Raw genomic sequence first — 18,456 nt, 5'->3', positions numbered from 1 at the left:
GCTGGAACCCAGCTTAGCAGAAGACAATGAGCAAGAGATGTAGGCTCTGCACAGATGTGGTAGAGGGAGGGCTGCCTAACTGCCCAGGAGAAGAGAAGGGCTCCACTCAGGCTTCACAGCAAAGGCTGAGCTGATTTTAGAGAGGAAAGGATGTTCTGTAGAAACAAAGGAGGTGTGGGGAAGCATTCCAAGCTGAAGGAACAGCAAGTTGAGGTACACAGAGGCAACAAATAGCCTAATGTGTTAGAAGGAACTGCCAGGTGTTCAAAGTAGGCTGCGGAAGCAAGGGAGATGGGGCTGGACAGAGAATTGGGCCCAGATCATAAAGAGCTTTGAATATCATGATAAGAAGCAGAGGCCCTTTCCTGTCAGCAATGGGGAGCTATTGAAGTATTTTAAGTAGCAGGGGGTGACAGGGTCAGTTCTATGTTTTCGGAAGATCGCTCTGGGGCTGTATGAAGAAAAGACTAGAAAAGGCAGGCCTGGAGCCACACAGGCCACTTAGGATGCTGCAGGATGACACACCTGTTCTCTCATTCGCCCCAAATTCACTGTGTACCTACTATGTGCTGGGGTAAGGCACCGGGGTGGTTCTGTTCTGAACCACAGAATATACAGGCAAGCAAGAGAAAGAGATGATAAGAAAACAGTTCAAGTGAGCAAATGTCATGAAGAAGTAAAAGGCTCTATGGAGAGGTGGTATTTAGTTCCTGGTTTTTAGGCTTCCCTGTGGATACAAGGGAAATGACAAGAACAATGCTGGAGCTGGTGTTCATGTGAAAGATAAGCAGGAATCAGCAGAGCCCCAGGAAGGGGCATGCATTCCAGTATCAGGGACAACACTAGGTCTTACAGGGAATGGTGGAAGGCAACATAAAAGGGTAGTCAAGGACCAGAACATACAGGACTTTGGAGACTGCGTCAGTGAGTTTGGATTTTATTCTAAAAAGTCCTGGAAGTCTTACGCAGGGAAATGACACAACCAAACATTTATCTTTAGAAGACTGCTCTGGCTACAGTGTGAAAAAAAAAAATGAAACCAAGTGTGGCAAGAACGGAAATGTAAGGAGCTCAGGTAAGAATCTATTGCCCTTATTGTTCTGGTGAGAGGTAACAGTGGTCTGGAAGGGGCAGGAAGGGTCCAGAGACTCTAGAAAGGTATGCAGGGGAGCTAACAGGACTTGCTAGGCTTGGCTGTAGGGTGTGGGGGCGACGAGAGGGAGGCATCCAGGAGAAATTCCAGCTTCCAGCTTGAGCAAGTGGGTGGGTGACGGTGATAGAGATGAGCTGGAGACCCTGGAAGCAGAGCAGGTGTGGGTGGTGGACCTGCATCTGATTGTCTGTGTCCAGGATGCACTTAGACTTGCAGATCCTAAACCCAGAAGAGATCATTAACGTCATGGTAAATGAAATGACCTAGAGGGTGGTGAAGGATGCAGAAATGCAGTGGGAAGATGGCTAGGAGGTTAGCTCTCATGCGCCATGGGATAAACAGGACCTGAGGCGTGGGGATGTGTGTGAAATGACCAGAGGCTCTGAGCTTAGCAAATCAGAACTAGGAAACCCAAAGGTTTCCTTCACTCAGTCTCTGCAGACATCTGACTTTAGATCCTCAACTCCAGCCTACCCTCAGCACAAACCTTCACAGCTATAAGACTCTCCCTTCTCCCTCTACACCTCTTCTCACAGAGCAAAACCAAGTTCTTCAGGACTAGCTTCAGATTTATCCTTGTCCAGGTGCAGGCATGCTTTCTTCCAATTCGTGGGTTTTATTTGTTTGTGCCCGTACTGGAGCTTGAACTCAGGTCCTAGGCATTGTCCTCCAGTTGTTTGTTTTTGAGGGTTTTTTTATTTTGTTTTGTGCTCAAGGTTGGCACTCTTACTACCTGAGCCACATCCATACTTCCAGCATTATGCTGGCTAATTGGAGATTAGGGTCTCAAGGACTTTCCTGCCATGACTGGTTTTGAACCACGATCCTTAGACCTCAACTTCCTAGGTAGTTAGTATAACAGGGCATGAAGAAGTGGCACTGGAAGTGGCGCTGTAGCTCAAGTGGTAGAGCGCTCGCTTTGAGCTGAAGAGCTGAGGGACAGCGCCCAGGCCCAGAGTTCAAGCCCCACGACCGACAAAAAAAAAAAAATAAAAAAAATAATAATAATAATGAAGATGAAGAAGTGGCACTGTGACTCAAGTGGTAGAGCACTTGCCTTGAGATAAAGAGCTGAGGGACAGTGCCCAGGCCCAGGGTTCAAGCCCCACGACTAACAAAAACAAAAACAAAAAACAGGGCATGAGTCACTGGCTCCTTGTTCTTGACTCCAACTTGCCACTTTTACCTCTATGACTTTAGCCAAATAACCTTAATTTTCTCAGCTAGACCATGGAGACATCTCTACCACAGACCCACATCTTAGGGCTGCCCAAAGAAAAACATACAAAGCACTTCATAGACAACTGGTAGACAATATGTACTAAATAACAGTTTCTGTATTCGCATCCTATCCACCTCCAGGCCCTCCACTGTCCATGTCCTCTGCTTGGGATCTATTTGTAGGTCTGTACTTCTGGCTTCTCCCTTCCCCTCCCTGATTTGTAGGCTGTGTAACAGACAGCCTATTATAAGAACAATTGTTTTTTAAAAAACTATTAAGACTTTCAAGACAGTGACAGTAGAAAATTAAGTATGGGACCCTTCTAAGGGCAGGGCCCTGTATGATTCTAAATTATACTCAATCTCCAACCAGCTCTGGGCCTAACCCAGGGTAGGTGCCAGCTCTCACACAATGGAGTAAAAGTGCCAACTGATATTAGGGATTTAGGATTTCCATCCAGAATTGCATTAATCATTCTTTTAAAGAGGTTAACACTGGGGCTGGGAAGGTGGCTCAGTAGTAGAGTGCTTGCTTTGCATGCATGAGGCCCCAGAAGGGGCACTGTGGCTCAAGTGGTAGAGTGTTAGCCTTGAGATGAAGAGCTGAGGGACAGCGCCCAGGCCCAGAGTTCAGGCTCCATGACCGACAAAAAAAAAAAAAAAGAGGTTAACAGTGATACCATTTTATAGCTGAGAACATTAAAGTTCAGATCCAGGTATGCCTTGCTCATGAACTGCAGAGCAAGGATGTGAGAACACAGGCCAGCCCTGCCTCTTACTCTCCTCTGCTTCCCCAGGGAGGTTGAGAAAACCTGGCCCCAAGGGCTGAGCTTTATCAACAAGGCTGAGATGCAGCTCATCCCTGAGAGAGGGAGCTGGAGGGACTAGGATCAGCCCTCTCCCTCTTGGGGAGAGGCACATAAACAAGTGCTCCCTGGGTGCCACAGGGTCGGGGTAGGAGAAGGCAAAAGGTCACCATCAAGGCTCTGCCTAAGCCATAGATCCCAGCCCACAAGCTGGAAATCTGACTCTGCTTCTCTAATGATCCTTTAAGGGCTGACAGTGGCTTCAGGATAAATTCCCAAGACTCTCATATCCTGCTAGATCAGACTGGTCCAGTCTGGCCGTCCCTAGACCTGTCCACACCTTCTCTTCCTCTCCCACCATGCCAGGCATATTTTCACCACCACCTGGGCCCTAGACACACACTCCTCCCTCCCTTCCCTTATCCCCGATTCATTTTGCTTCTCTCTATTCTTTTCTTCTCTTCCTTTTTCTTGCCTTCCCTCCCTCCCTTCCTCTTTTCCTCCCCCCTCTTTCCCTCCACTCTCTTCCCTCCCTCCCTCCCTCCCTCCCTCCTTCCTTCCTTCCTTCCTTCCTTCCTTCCTCCTTTCTTTGTGGTACTGGGATTGAACCAAGGGCCTCTCACATGCTAGGCTAAACACTCTACCATTTGAACTTCACCCTCCAGCTTATCCCAATTTCTCTGCCTCCTCAGGTTCTTGGCATCTTTCATGCCTCAGTTAAAATTCATCTTCTTCAGAAAGCCCTTCACACACCCTAGGGGATAGGAAGCACCTTCAGTGATCAGTTCCAGGGCCTCCCTGAGCCCCTCCTTTTAATGCTTGTCATTTGTGCAACTACCTGGTCTGGGCTATGAATGCCAACTCCACGAGGACAGGGGCTACCTGGTTCACAGAATTTGGTACCTCAGTGGTACCCAGTGGGCTGATGCACCCTCCAGAAACAAGATCAGAAAGACCTTGCACTCTGTCTCCCTTCTTGCCACTCTCTCCAGCCCTCCTTTCTAGTCCAGGTATCTTAAGCTCAAGCTGTGAAGATCCTAAATTTGTAAAGGGAAGAGAACACGTGTGTGTGTGTGTGTGTGTGTGTGTAAGAGATGCATAGGTTTGAGTGTGTGTGTGTGTGTGTGTGTGTGTGTGTGTGTGTGTGTGTGTGTGTGTGTGTGTTCTACCTGTGAGTCCTGGGCTGGAACTATTTGTGTGGCTACTCCATTTAATCACCTAATCATCTTCTTTCCAGTTGGGGTAGACCAGTATGGGTGTAAATTATTCCTGCCTTCCAGAGGAGAAGAAGCTGTAGACTTGAGGCCTGATGTGATAACGGTTAGAAAGTGGAAGATTTGAACCCTAGTCTGTCTGATGCCTAAGTATGTCATCTCTTCTCTGCCCCAGACCCAAACCCCCTGTGACCCACCACTCCTAGCCAGGTCACCTCACTGCAGAGAACAGCTCATTCTAACCCACACCCTCCATCTACACACCCTAGCCCACAAAGCTCCTGTCAGGCCAGCATCTGCCAGCATGGGAGACACTCGGCTGTGTAAGAGGCTATGTTGACATCACCCCTCCCTTGGGTCAGCAAAATGCCATTGTGTGAAAAACTCCCCAGATCAGCCAAACACAAATGGAGGAGGCACCCCAATGGCAGTAAAATGCCAGTAGAGGAGGCATACTCTGCACCCCAAGTCAGCAGAATGCTGACAGGAGAGATACTGCCACAGTCAGCAAAAGGCCAGGGTGAGAGACACTTTTCTTCACCTCCTCTGCCTGGGCCTATCACATGGGTGGGGTGTACAGAGAGTCTTCCCAGGTGGGGCCCCTGGGATGGGAGGAACTCCTTGGGCTGCTGTTGCCTGGGGGAGAAGCCTGTGGCTAGGGAGTGGGGGCAGACTCAGGTGAGAGTTCTCACATGGCACTAATGAAATCAACCACCAGCCTGCCCCCCCCCCTTCCCCAGGGACCCTCCAGGCTCCAGCTGATGCAATGCCCAGGCTGGGTAATTGTTTTCTTCACTCCTTAAAGGGCCAGCTGCTGTTACAACTGCAGACATAACCCAGACCCCCAGACAGACAGACAGACAGACAGACAGACAGACAGGCACACACACACATCCTCAACCCCCAGAGCTCAGCACCTGGGCAGAGAAAGGTGGAGCCCAGAGAGTAGCAGCATCCAGTATAGGCTCTGCAGAGTAAAATCCAATTAATGTTCGGCAAGCAAGGAGGGAGAGAGAATAGTAAAGACAGTGACACAGACCACATGCCCCAAGGGAAGAGAACATAGTCCCTGCTGGGTCCTCAGCTCCTGGTTCCTGCAACCCTTCCTCAGCAAGCACTTGGCATACGGCTATTTGTAGTTCAGCAGTTATCCACTGAGCTCTCCTGCATGCCTGACACTGGCTAAGCAGCTCAAATCCATCATTTCATTTACTCCTAGTAGGTAGGTCTGTTTAGTTAAGAGAGGCTCAGAGAGGGGAAGCGATTTCTTTAATAGCACACAGCCAGAAAGTGGCAGAACTTGGATTTGAAGCAAGGTTTAGTAGACTCTGGGCTTCATAACCTGCAAAGGGTGGGATAAGTGTAGATCCTCAGGAAGTCTGTGAGTCAGGCAGAAGTAGGAAAGCGATCCATTATCCCTAAATAAACTCCAAAGGGCCTGGTGTTTGGTTTAGGCACATGTTGTGTGGACCTCCTCCCCAGAAGACCCCTACCCAATCAGAGAATGCCCCATTAGCTGCCCATAAACCCAAGGGACAGTTGGCAGTTACACGATCATAGACTAATTGGTGGTTGGCAGCAATAATGGAGATGGCATTTAACTCATTGATGACCAGGCCCAACCCAGAAAGGCCCCTCTCCCACCTTGGCCCCAAACGCAGAGATCTTGGGAAGTCATCATGGGTAGAGGCCAGGATCTAAGGGTAAAGGAATAGCTTTCCTCCTCATTTTCAAACGGCATCTCTGGGTCCAAGGTTAGATGTAACATTCACCCATGCTCCAGGCCCTGAAGGACTACATTCGAATTGCCCCTGGCTAGGGTTGCCAGCCAGGGCCCCTGGTTCTCTTGCCTTAGGTTAAGTTATTGCCCACCTCAGTCAAGGGCCATAGGAGCCATGGACTCTTGTTGAACTTACAGGCCCAGTACACTGAAAAGAGACACACATGCCCCAGGACTGGGCTATCCCGAGGTGGTGATGGTCCTCACACCAGGAGGCTAGCCCCATGAATAAGAGGATGCCCAAGTCGCCCATGAAGAATCTTGCCAAGCCTCCCTGAACGCTGGACTCTCCACCATGCTATCCACCAACTATCTTTTCCAGCTTCCCAGAAGCCCCCTCTTTCCAACCTAAGGCTGGAGTGAGCACCACCCTTTCCTTTCACGGAGTGGAGGGGGTGGTGGGGGAATCTCTAGGTACCACAATGGTGGGTGTCACGTTGGAAGGAAGGCAAAAGTGGCCACTTCTCAGCCAGGGCACAGGCAGGAAGGGAGAAAGGCAGGCTGCTTTCCAGCTCCCTTTCCAGGAGGGATGTTAAGCACTTTCCAAAAATGCCATGCGAGGTAATGCTGTTGAAGACAAGGGCCCCAGGTGCTCGGAGCATCAGCCAAGAACTCAAGACTCTGGGGCTCCTACCCCATTTTCCAGGCTTTCCTCAAGCACCCCATGACACCCCCGCCCGGTACGAGCCCCCGCCCCAGAGCGACCACACGCCCCGAGCTCATCCTTGGGCCCCCGCCCCCCAGATCCCGCACGTTCGCATCCCTACGTGGCTTCTTCACCGCCTGAACCCCTCTGGCTCCGCTGTCCCCCCCCCCGACCGCAGCCCCCTCCCCACGCCCACTCCCGGGCCAGCAAGGCCTTCCGACTTACCTGGAGGTGGGGCCGGGGTCCCGGCAGGGTGGGGGGCTCGGCAGGCCTCCGCAAGGCGGGGCAGGTGCTGCCCCGGGATCCCGCCCCGCGGACTCGGCGGTAGGCGCGGCCCGGCCGCAGGCGGGCACCGACTCCGAGGGGGTAGGAACGAGGGGCGGGGAGGGGCGGCGACACACTCACGGGGGCATCGCCCACCCCCGGGCCGGGCAGCGCTCTCCGCCCGCCTGCGTTGCCAGCTCCGCAGCCGCCACCGTTCTCAGTCGCCGCCGGGTGCAAAGCCCAAGCCCCGGCTGGCGGGAGGCGAAGAAGGAGGCGGGGCCTGTGGGGCGGGGCCTCTGGCCTGAGGGCGGGGCTACCGTGATAGGGCGGGGCACACGGGGGCCGGGTCTGGGCAGTGGGCGGAGCCTCGGCAATCCAGCCTCGTTGGGGCGACCTAGGTGGAGGAGGCCTCCAAAAGGTACGCCTGTAAGAAGCAGGAACTGGAGACCTCTCAGCCTCTCCCTGTGCCTACGGCGCTCCTGCCTCTGCCTAGCCACCCTCCACGATCACTCCTGCCATCTGATCTCTCTGATCCTTCCTTGTCTTTGGGACACCTCCCAGGACCTAACTGGCATTATTGCGCCCCCTGCTCTTTTCCTGGACCAGGCCCAGAAACCTCAGAAGATGAGAGAAAGGGAAACAACTGACAACATGTCCATCTTAAAGAAGACAAAATGGAAGCTCGAAGAGAAGAAAAGATTTGCCCATATGCTGCTGGGAAAAGGAAGAATTACTTTTACAAGATCCCCTTCAGAGAGTAAGGGAGTCTCGAGTTTTGCCCTGTGACCTAAGTTAACCTACTCTCCCCCTCCTCACGCCCCGCCCCCCCCACACCTAAAGTTTATCAACCCTGCGGCTATTTTGCTCCCAGGGGACATTTCACAATGGCAGGAGACATTTTTTTTTATTTTCTCCACCTGAGAAGTTTTTCCTGGCATCCAGTGAGAAGAGATCCTAAAGGATAAACAAGCCAACCCCCACCCTAAAGAATTATCAATTTCAAAATATCAATGCACAGGAGGCCCTGCCATGTGCAGAGCCTAGTGCTGGGTCCCCTAGCTGGGCACCAGTAAAGCTGGGGCTCCTAAATTTATTTACCTATGAATTAAAATGTTATCCAATCTACAACAGAGGCAGATCTGAGGTTTGTATGGTAGAACAGTTACTTTGGATCAACTAGTGGAGTTACATTAGGGGAGGCAAGATGAGGACCAGGAGAGTATCTGGAACAGTGGTGGGAATGAACGGTTGGGAGGGCTGGCAGAGCTGGGGACTATTGGGATTGAAGGAGAGAATTGGGTTTCGTCCTTGCCCTGTCCTTGCCAACACAATTAGCCAGGCATTCCCTTTAGTATCATGGGCTTTCTCTCTGTAGAAATATATAAATGTACCTATCATTTTAGAGACTAAAGATCCCTATTTGTTTACAAAAGGATGAGGTAGATAAAGAGTTGATTTTAAATTTGCAAGACTAGAAATATTTTAGGAAAAAAACTATAGCAGAAGGTTCATCTTACCTAATATTAATGTGTATTATCACGTCAATGTAAGCTGAGAATGTGGCTCAGTGGTAGAGTGCTTGTCTAGCATGCCTGAAGCCCTGGGTTTTATTTCTCAGTACCACACACACAGAGAAAAAGTCAAGTCAATGTAGTTAAAGCAATATGGTATTGAAGCAGGACTAGATAAATTAGTGAAACAGAATGGAGGATAGAAACCAGTTGTGGTAGTTCCACAGTTATAGTCCTAGCTACGCAGAAGGTAAATATTAGGACTGTAGTTCCAGGCCAGCCTCCAGGCAAAAAGTCCAAGAGATCTGCATCTCAGTCAATGAAAGCTAGGCATGGTGGCAAGTGCTTCTCATTTCCAGTTATGTGAGAGACATATATAAAAGGATCACAGTTAAGTCCAACCTTGACATAAATATAGGACTCTGTTAAAAAGAATAACATGCAAAAAAGAAAAAAGGAGAGAGAGAGAGAGGAGTAGACTCAAGTGACAGAGCACCTGCCTAGCAAATGCAAAGCTCTGAATTCAAAACCCTAATACACCAAAACAAAAACAAAAACATAAATGGAGGTTTTGATGATACTGGAAATGGAAAATACTTTTTTTAGGCATGATGAAACCTAAAAACCATAATGGAAAACATCCAGAAGCTTGACTATTAGCTCTCTCTCTCTCTCTCTCTCTCTCTCTCTCTCTCTCTCTCCTCTCTCTCTCTCTCTCTCTCTCTCTCTCTCTCTCTCTCTCTCTCTCTCTCTCTCTCTCTCTCTCTCTCTCTCTCTCTCTCTCTCTCTCTCTCTCTCTCTCTCTCTCTCTCTCTCTCTCTCTGATCGATTTGAAAAACAAATCACAATCTGGAAGAGATAGATTAAGCAGGGAAGGAGATCGCTGGAGGGACTGACGGAACTGAGAGTCGAGACAGAGCACGAAGCAGAGGCTCCTCCCACGGCTCCCTGGTCTGCGCCCACCTGTTCAAGTACTGGAAAGACCCGGAAATCCCAGCCTTGCCATCTGGGTCCTCAGCAGGTGACAGCATCCCGGAGCCAGTCGGCCTGCAAGTTGCTCACCACTTCCCTCGCATGGCCATCCTTGGAACTGCAACCTTCGCTTCCTGCACACGCCAATGACGTTAGAGAATTTTTTTGTCTTAAAATAAATAAAAGCTATTTTCTGAAGGTGCTAACCATGTTCCAGACATGTGCTAAAACCACTTGCGCCACAGCTCCACTTTCGGTTTTTTTGGTTAGTTGGAGATCAAGAGTCCCACAATCTTTCCTGCCCCTGCCCCTGCTGGCTTTGAACTGTGAGCTACAGATCTCAGCCTCCTGAGTAGTTAGGATTACAGGAGTGAGCCACTGGTGCCCAGCTGACATTCCTCCAGCTTCAGTGAGGAGCGTGGATCAGTATCAAAGAGGAGACTTGGAGAAACTAATGAGGTGATTTTTACCAGGGTCCTTTAAGTGCTGTAGACTTAATAGAGATTGGACTTGGGCAGCAGAAAGAAAATGGAGACAGTTTGTGATTTTAGTGATCCACAGACACTTCCGGACTTGATGTTTTACTAGTGGTTGGAGCTTATATGGGATGGAAAGAGGATTTCCCAGTTGTTGTTGTTTTAAATCTCAACAGCAGTGTGGGTGATAACTTTCCTCATCAAGACCAGTGAGCCTAGAGGAACAGTCCTGGGGAGATGCTAAGTCCAGTCCTGACATGTCTAGATGCAAATTCTTTAGAACACCCCAAATAATGGCTGTGTAGGCATCTGATTAGATGTGAAGCTCAGTGGAGGAGTTGTGGCTTAGTACCTATGTAATTCAAGCTATAAAACTGGGATTGTTAACAAAAATAAGTGATAGCTGGGGTCTGGAGACTGGGGCTCACACCTGTAATTTCAACTACTTGGTAGGCAGACATCAAAAGGATCAAGGTTTGAGTTCATCCCAGGCAAAAAGTTAGAAAGACTCTCATCTCAACAAACAAGCCAGGTATGGTGGTATGTGTCTATAGAATCCCAGCTACATGGGGGGCATAGGTAGAAGGATATCTGTCAGAGGCCAGCCCAGGCAAAAAAAAAAACCTTGAAACCCCATCTGAAAACAAAGAAAAAATAATAAAGCAAAAATGGCTAGCCACTTGGGGTTCAAACTCAGCAATGCAAAAATTTATAGCTGGATCTGAATTGCTCTATTTGCTAAGTAAGAGAGAGGAGATAGCCTGAAGTCTTCATTAAAGTTCGAGGTAAGTTCAGTAGTACCCGATAGCCAGAAAAATCCATCTGGCCTGGAAGACTTAGCAGAATCCCTGGAGACTAATTATCCTTTCATTTGTCTTTTACTGAGAGCCACAAGCTCTACTAGGAATGACAAAGTGAACAAGATCCAGCTCCAGTGCCATAATCTCAGCTGTGCTGGAGGTGGAGATGGGAGGGTCACCTTTCAAGGCTGGCCTGGGCAAAAGCCAGAGACCCTATCTGAAAAATAAAAATGCTGGGGGTGTAACTCAGGTGACAGAGTACCTGCCTAACAATAAAAAAGCCCTGGCCTGGGAAGGTGGCTCAGTGGTAGAGCGCTTGCCTTGCATGCATGAGGCCCTGGGTTCGATTCCTCAGTACTACATAAGCAAAAAGAAAAAAGCTGGAAGTGGCGCTGTGGCTCAAGTGGTAGAGCGCTAGTCTTGAGCTGAAGAGCTGAGGGACAGTGCCCAGGCCCAGAATTCAGGCCCCACGACTGGATCCAAAAAAGAAAAAAAAAGAAAAAAGAAAAGAAAAAGAAAAAGCCCTGAGTTCAAAACCTAGAACCACCAAAATAACTACATAGAAAAACAACAACTTGGGCTGGGAAGGTGGCTCAGTGGTAGAGCGCTTGCCTTGCATGCATGAGGCCCTGGGTTCGATTCCTCAGCACCACATAAGCAGAAAAAAAAAAGCCGCAAGTGGCGCTGTGGCTCAAGTGGTAGAGTGCTAGCCTTGAGCTGAAGAGCTGAGGGATAGCGCCCAGGCCCAGAGTTCAGGCCCCACGACCGAACCAAAAAAAAAAAAAAAGAAAAGAAAAGAAAAGAAAAACAACAACTTACAGCATATTCTTCAAAGAATTTACAACTGGGTGAGGACACAGAGAAGGCCAACGGCAATTCTAATCAGTTTCCCAAGTTCCCTAGACTGAAGAAGCCTTCCTGAAGGAAGTGACACCTAAGGCAAGACTTAAAAGTCAGTGGAAGAACAAAGGGAAGTGGGTACAGGAAATGTTGGGCACAGAGGGTTGTTAGTATTGATTTCACACACACACACACACACACACACACACACACACACACACACACACACACACACACACTCAGGACTTTGTGTCTGCTAAGCAGGTGCCATGCCTCCAGCCCTAGTATTGATAGTTGAAAGATCCTTCTTCACTTTGGACTCTATCCATGTACCCTTGAAAGTCCATTCCAAGGTCAAGGTCCAAGCAATAACAATTGATCCCTTGAGGTCTGTTGAGTTTGTAGTCCTCACTTCCACACTACCCTAGCCTCATCTTCACCTTCCCTGTGGGGCTCTCTGAGTCTGATAGGTGGAGAGTTCATAGGGAAGTTGGCAAGGTGAAACAGGAAAACATAATGTCCTCCACAGGGACTGGTGCACAGAACTTAGTAAGCAGTAGTTGTTGGTGCCAGTCCTGGGGCTTGAACTCAGGGTCTGGGCACTGTTCCTGAGTGTTTTCTATTTGTTTTGCTTAAGGCTGGCACACTACCATTTGAGCCACAGCTCTACTTCTGGGTTTTTTTGGTGGGATTTTTTTTTTTTGGCAGTTTATTGGAGCTAAGAGTCTCACAGACTTTCCTACCCAAGCTGGTTTGGAACTACAATCTTCATATCTCAGCCTCCTGAGTAGCTAGGACCACAGACATGAATAACCAGGGTCCAGCCCTTCTAATGCAATCTTGTGTCCTAATTCTTTTGCTGGATTTTTCTTCTCTATCTCATAGATTCCAGAGGATAAGGGACAGTAGGAAATCCATAATGGTATTTACCATAGCATTGACAACTTTTTTGAGGTACTAGTGGCTTATACCTGCAATCTAGCTACATAGGATGCTGAGATCTGAGGATTGTGGTTTGAAGCCAGACTGGGTGGAAAATTCCATGAGACTCCATCTCCAATGAACCTGTAAAAAGTCAGAGATGTGGCTCCAGTGGTAGAGAACCCTCCATGAGCAAGAAAGCTGAGCGAAAGGCCTAAGTTTAAGCTCCAGAAAAAGAAACAAACCAATAACCCTCACCTCTGAGGAACTGTCAGCTATATAAATAAATAATGAGCCATGACAATTCCATGGAAGTTCCAGGCAGGAAATTTGGACTTTGAATTCCAATCATAGTCCCAGTGATAGTGAGGTTTCAAGCCCACTCAGGAAAAGCTGCCCAGCTCATAAATGTTGGCATGCTTTCTATCACTTGGCCCCTTCTGCTTCTAGACTTGAGCAATGGGGCCAACACCTGAAGTGAAGATCACCATTTCTTATCTAAGCTGCTGACCTCTAACCAATTGGCCTCATCAGCCACCTGAGACATACCAATCAGACCTCTCTAGGACCATGGGACTGAAGGAAATTGCCATATAACTAAGAGAGCCAGGCAATTGGGCCTTGGTCAGGAAAACCACTTGATAGCCAATAAAAGAGAGAAGAGAACCACCAGCACATGAGCATACCCCTGAAGTCCTAGCCACTTAGGAAAGTAACACAGGAGGATCACAAGTTCTAGCTAAGCGTGGGCAACATAATGAGACTGTCTAAACAGGAGAAGGAAGAGGAGAAATAAGAAAAGAAAGAGGACCTAAAGACAGAGAAAGCATGGCTGGGAATGTGGCTTAGTGGTAGAGTGCTTGCCTAGCAAGAATGAAGCCCTGGGTTCAATGCCTCAGTATCTATCACATAAACAGAAAAAGACAGAAATGGTGCTATGGCTCAAGTGGTAGAGTGCTATTCTTGAGCAAAAAAGAAGCTCAGGGACAGTGCCCAGGCCCTGAGTTCAAGCCTTAGGATTGGCAAAAAAAAAAAAAAAAAAAAGAAAGGAGAACAGAGCTCCGAGTGGAGAAAGGAACAAACTTGTCCAAAGATGGATAGAGCAAGCAAGACTGAGTGAGCAAGAACAGAGCAAGAGAATGGCTAGAACAATGAGTCTTTTTATGGGCCTAAATTCTGGGCCTGGGCACTGTCCCTCAGCTCTCCAGGATAGTGCTCTACCATTTGAGCCACAGCGCCACTTCCAGCTCTTTCTGCCTATGTGGTGCTATGGTGCTAAGGAATTGAATCCAGGGCCTCATGCATGCAAAGGCAAGCGCTCTACCACTGAGTCACTTTCCCAGCCCTAGAACATTGAGTCTTAGAGCTGCCTTCTCCCTTGCTGGCCTTTCTAGTTCCATCTCTCACAAAACATTCTTGATTGCATGGGTTTCCATTTCTTGCAGTCCAATGGTCCTGACCCTTCTGTGTTATCTTAGCAAGTTTCTGCCTCTCTCTGGGCCTCAAGCTTCTGCCGTGTGACTGGATTATCTCTAAAGCCCCTCCCAGATCAAAGTTCTTTTTAAACCTTCTACATCAAGAATGTTGTTTTTTAGGTGGTTGGCAAGTGAATTCAGTCTTAGTGTGCTCTTGACATCATTGCTCCCAAAATAGCTTAGTGACTGGTTAAAGAGCTTGTTAAAGAATCCAGTACATACCTGGCTTTCAACCTGAGCCCTGCTGATGTAACCTCCCTCCCTCTTCCATTGTATCCTTTTGTTGACTCCCAAAAGGAACAGAAGATCCAAGGCTGCAGTTTCTCCAGTGTCATCTGGCTGCAAAATGCTCTCTCTGCCCCCTAAACACCTTCCTGTATCCACTTCAGCATCTCAGAAGGTTTCAGTGCCAGCTCTGCTACAATGAAAGTGCCACTTCAGGAGGAATTAGAACAAAGAAAGTTTTCTTCTTTAGTATTAAGATTTCCAGCCTACCATCCAGCTGTTTGGCTCTGGGCCTGTGCCCTGCCTTTATTATCTTAGGCTAAAAACTATGTTGATTATAATACTTCCTTGCTTTTGTAAGGTGCTTTGTACTTCCCACCTCATTTGCATACCTATTATCCTATTTGTACTCATAAAACCCCAGGCAGGATGGGCAAAGACTTAAGGTAGAGGAAAATACTGATCATTTCTCCCAACCCACCACCCGCTTGAAACAATTTATTCTAAAATATTTTAATTACCTTTGTGTGTGCTATTTTTTAAAGTAGATGGAAATATTGAGATTGAGCTTGTTAAGTGACTTGAAGATCATGAACAAGTTAATAGCTGGGTAGGATCTAGAAAGTTTTCAGGGGTTGGAAGTTATGGCTCAGGTAGTAAAGCATCAGCCAATGAGCAAAAGCATCAGATTAAAAGTTAGAATCCAGGCTGGGAAGGTGGCTCAGTGGTAGAGCGCTTGCCTTGCATGCATGAGGCCCTGGGTTCAATTCCTCAGCACCACATAAGCAGAAAAAAAAAAAAAAAAACGGAAGTGGTTCTGTGGCTCAAGTGGTAGAGTGCTAGCCTTGATCTGAAGAGCTGAGGGACAGTGCCCAGGCCGAGTGCAGGCCCACGACCAGACCAAAAAAATAAAAATAAATACATAAAAATAAAAGTTAGAATCCAAGTCTTAAAACAAGAAAGAAAGAGAAAAAGGCAGGCAGGCAGGCAGGCAGACAGGAAGGCAGGCAGAAAGAAAGGAAGGAAGGAAGGAAGGAAGAAAGGAAGGAAGAAAGGAAGGAAGAAAGAAAGGTGGGCTCAGTGGTAGAGTGCTTGCCTTGCATGCATGAGGTCCTGGGTTCGATTCCCCAGCACCACATAAGCAAAAAGAAAATAAAAACGGAAGTGGCCCTGTGGCTCAAGTGGTAGAGTGCTAGCCTTGAGCTGAAGAGCTGAGGGACAGCGCCCAGGCCTAGAGTTCAGGCCCCATGACTGGACCCCCCCCCCCAAAAAAAAAAAAGAAAAAAGGAAAGGAAGGAAGGGAAAGAGAGAAAAGAGATAGTTTCCAATCATGGTCTTATTTAAATGTATAGTTCTCCTCCTTGGGACATAACCAAAATGTAGTCTCTGACTTGGTTAGAGACTGTTAAGAGAAGGTTATTGCCACTGATATACCTTTGGGGCCAGTCATGGTCATTCACAGTCACTTCCTACAGAGACTTAGTAATCTCACAGAGGCTTGGGTAGCACCAAGAGGCTATAGAGGTAAAGTTAGTCTTTTCTTTCTTTCTTTTTATTTTTTGGTGGTACTGGGGTTTGAATTCAGGGCCTTGTGCTTACAATTCTGCCACTTGAGCCACATGCCCAGCCCTTTTTTATTAAGATTATTATTGTTATAAGGGTTTTGTGTTTTTACCTGGAACTGTCTTGGACCACAACCCTCCTACTGATGGCATTTCATGTAGCTGCAACTACAGATGTGAACCATGATGCCCCACAGTGCCCAGATTGCTTGTTAAGATGGGGGTCTCACTACCTTTTTTCCTGTACTGAACTCAAACCATGATCTGCCTGATCACTACCTTATAGGTAGCTGGGATTACAGGTATATGCACCGCACTTGGCTGAAGTAAAGGTTTTGTAATAATTCTATGGTGTTCACATAGATAAATGCTATTAGAATGCTTTTTTCTTGTTTTGCTTGCAGGGAAATTGTGTCAAAGGATGACAGAATTTGGAGAACCATCTATCTATCCCTCCACTAACAGCCCTGAAATATGACCTGACTTTGCCAGAACATCCTTTCCTTTTTTTATCAGTCATGGGGCTTGAACTCAGGGCCTGGGTGCTGTCCTTGAGATTTTTCTGCTCAAGTTTAGTGCTCTACCACTTTGAGCCACATTTCCACTTCTGGTTTACTGGTGGCTAATTGGAGATAAGTGTCTCATGGACTTTCCTGCCCAGACTCGCTCTGAACCTCAATCCTCAGCTCTCAGCCTTCTGAGTAGTTAGACATGAGCTACGTGTCTGGCAGGACACCCTATTTTGAACCTTCTGTTTTGGGGCCCTCTTGCCAATTTTTCTCATTGCTGTCCTTTCACCTATACTAGAGTTCAGGCCTTTGACTGGCAATAGAGTCAAGGTGTCTTAGGAGAAAAGCAATGAGCTCTCCATCAGAAAGCTCAGATAGGGGCTGGGAATGTGGCTTAGTGGTAGAGTGCTTGCCTACCATGCATGAAGCCCTGGGTTCGATTCCTGAGTACCACATGAACAGAAAAAGCCAGAAGTGGCTCATTGGCTCAAGTGGTAGAGCACTAGCCTTGAGCACAGAGAGGTTCCCAAGGACAGTGCCCAGACCCTGAGTTCAAGCTCCAGGACTGGCAAAAAGCAAGCAAGGAAGAAGGGAAGGAAGGAAGCAAGCAAGCAAGCAAGCTCAGGTAGTTAGGGGGAGGTACAAGGCATGGGCAATGCCTTGTAGGAGTGCTTAGCATTTTATTTTATTTTTTAATTAATTTACTTTATTGTTACTATAAAGGTGATATACAAAGGGATTACAATTACATGAGTCAGGTAATTACATTTCCTTCTGTACAGTGTCTTCTGCTCCTTCACTCACTCCCAGTCCCTTCCTCCACCTATGAGTTGTATAGTTCACTTTCGTCAGTGTCCAGTGAGCTCTACTGCTGCACTTCTTCACCTTTTTTTTTCCTTTATGCTTGGAATTTTAAATGAAGGAAAACTATTTCAGAGAACAGTTAGAAATGTGCTAGAAGGCATGAAGGAGTGGAAGGGTAAGTGGAATACACTAGAGATTGTCCTGCTCCAAGGCCTGGACAATCCAATGGGAGGGGATGATTAGATCCTGAAGTACTTTTGTTGCAGATACTACTAGAACATTGTTTTCATAATGCTGCTGCAGGCAGAACTGCCAGCGGTCCCTGGAGCCTACGGGTAGCCACTGCTGCCCCTCCCCTCTGTGTGACCAACACTGCCTGTGGCAGTCGTCAAATGCCACCACTGCTAGAGACACTGAAGGTCTCCAAATCCTAACTGCTAGCTGATGGCAGTCTCTAGCAGGTTCAAGAGAATAATGGCTTCTCTCTTTCTCCAGTCATACAATTTCCTACCTGTATTTTGTACTTCCATGGGTCCAATCTGAGTGGAAGCCAGAAGAGTCTGGGAAATGTAGTTTTGGTGGTCTAGTGCTGTTTAGTACAAAACAGTAAGGGAAGTCTTAAGTAGAGCTCATAGGAAACAGACAAATGAATAACAGGACAAATTCTTAAACTTTCAACTCATCTTTTTTTTTTTTTTTTTTTTTTTTTGTCGGTCATGGGGCCTGAACTTGGGCCTGGGCGCTGTCCCTCAACTATTCAGCTCAAGGCAAGGACTCTACCTCTTGAGCCACAGCGCCACTTCTGGTTTTCTAGTAGCTTATTGGAGATCAGAGTCTCCCGGACTTTTCTGGGCTGGCTTTGAACTGTGATCCTCAGATATCAGCCTCCTGAGAAGCTAGGATTACAGGCATGAGCGCGTGGTGCCTGGCTTCTACTTCCAGCTTTTTCTGTTTATGTGGTGCTGAGGAATTGAACCCAGGGCTTCATGCATGCAAGGCAAGCACTCTACCACTGAGCCACCTTCCCAGCCCCTGGCATCATTATTAAAGGCCATATATATTGGATATTAATCATTTCTCCATTTCTCCCTTTTAAGCAGGCATTCTACCACGTGAAAGAACAACTCCCACCCTATTCAATCCTAATAGCCCCTCTGTCAGGTAGAGCAGGGTTGAACTTACCACACAGGAACCAAGGCATTCACTTCCATTAGCCACAGTCAATCCAATCACAATCACAGTGATTCTAAGGATATGCGCTGGAAAGTCTGCCACAG

The 18,456-nt window shown here is 47.7% G+C and overlaps 1 protein-coding gene across 1 annotated transcript in view; it reads right to left on the bottom strand.

Moving 5' to 3' along the window:
* Positions 1 to 7,302, bottom strand: part of LOC138803471 (regulating synaptic membrane exocytosis protein 3) — a 42,122-nt gene extending 34,820 nt beyond the window's left edge. The window contains exon 1 of the mRNA XM_069987545.1: positions 7,046 to 7,302. The gene's annotated coding sequence lies outside the window, so the exon portion shown is untranslated. The remainder of the gene's footprint in view (positions 1 to 7,045) is intronic.
* Between the last annotated feature and the right edge of the window lie 11,154 nt (positions 7,303 to 18,456).

Source organism: Dipodomys merriami, unplaced genomic scaffold, assembly GCF_024711535.1.
Source record: "Dipodomys merriami isolate MVZ:Mamm:240054 unplaced genomic scaffold, mDipMer1.0.p SCAF_34, whole genome shotgun sequence".
Taxonomy (NCBI): domain Eukaryota; kingdom Metazoa; phylum Chordata; class Mammalia; order Rodentia; family Heteromyidae; genus Dipodomys; species Dipodomys merriami.
The sequence above is the reverse complement of the archived record's forward strand: the minus strand, read 5'-3'. Positions and strand labels throughout refer to the sequence as shown.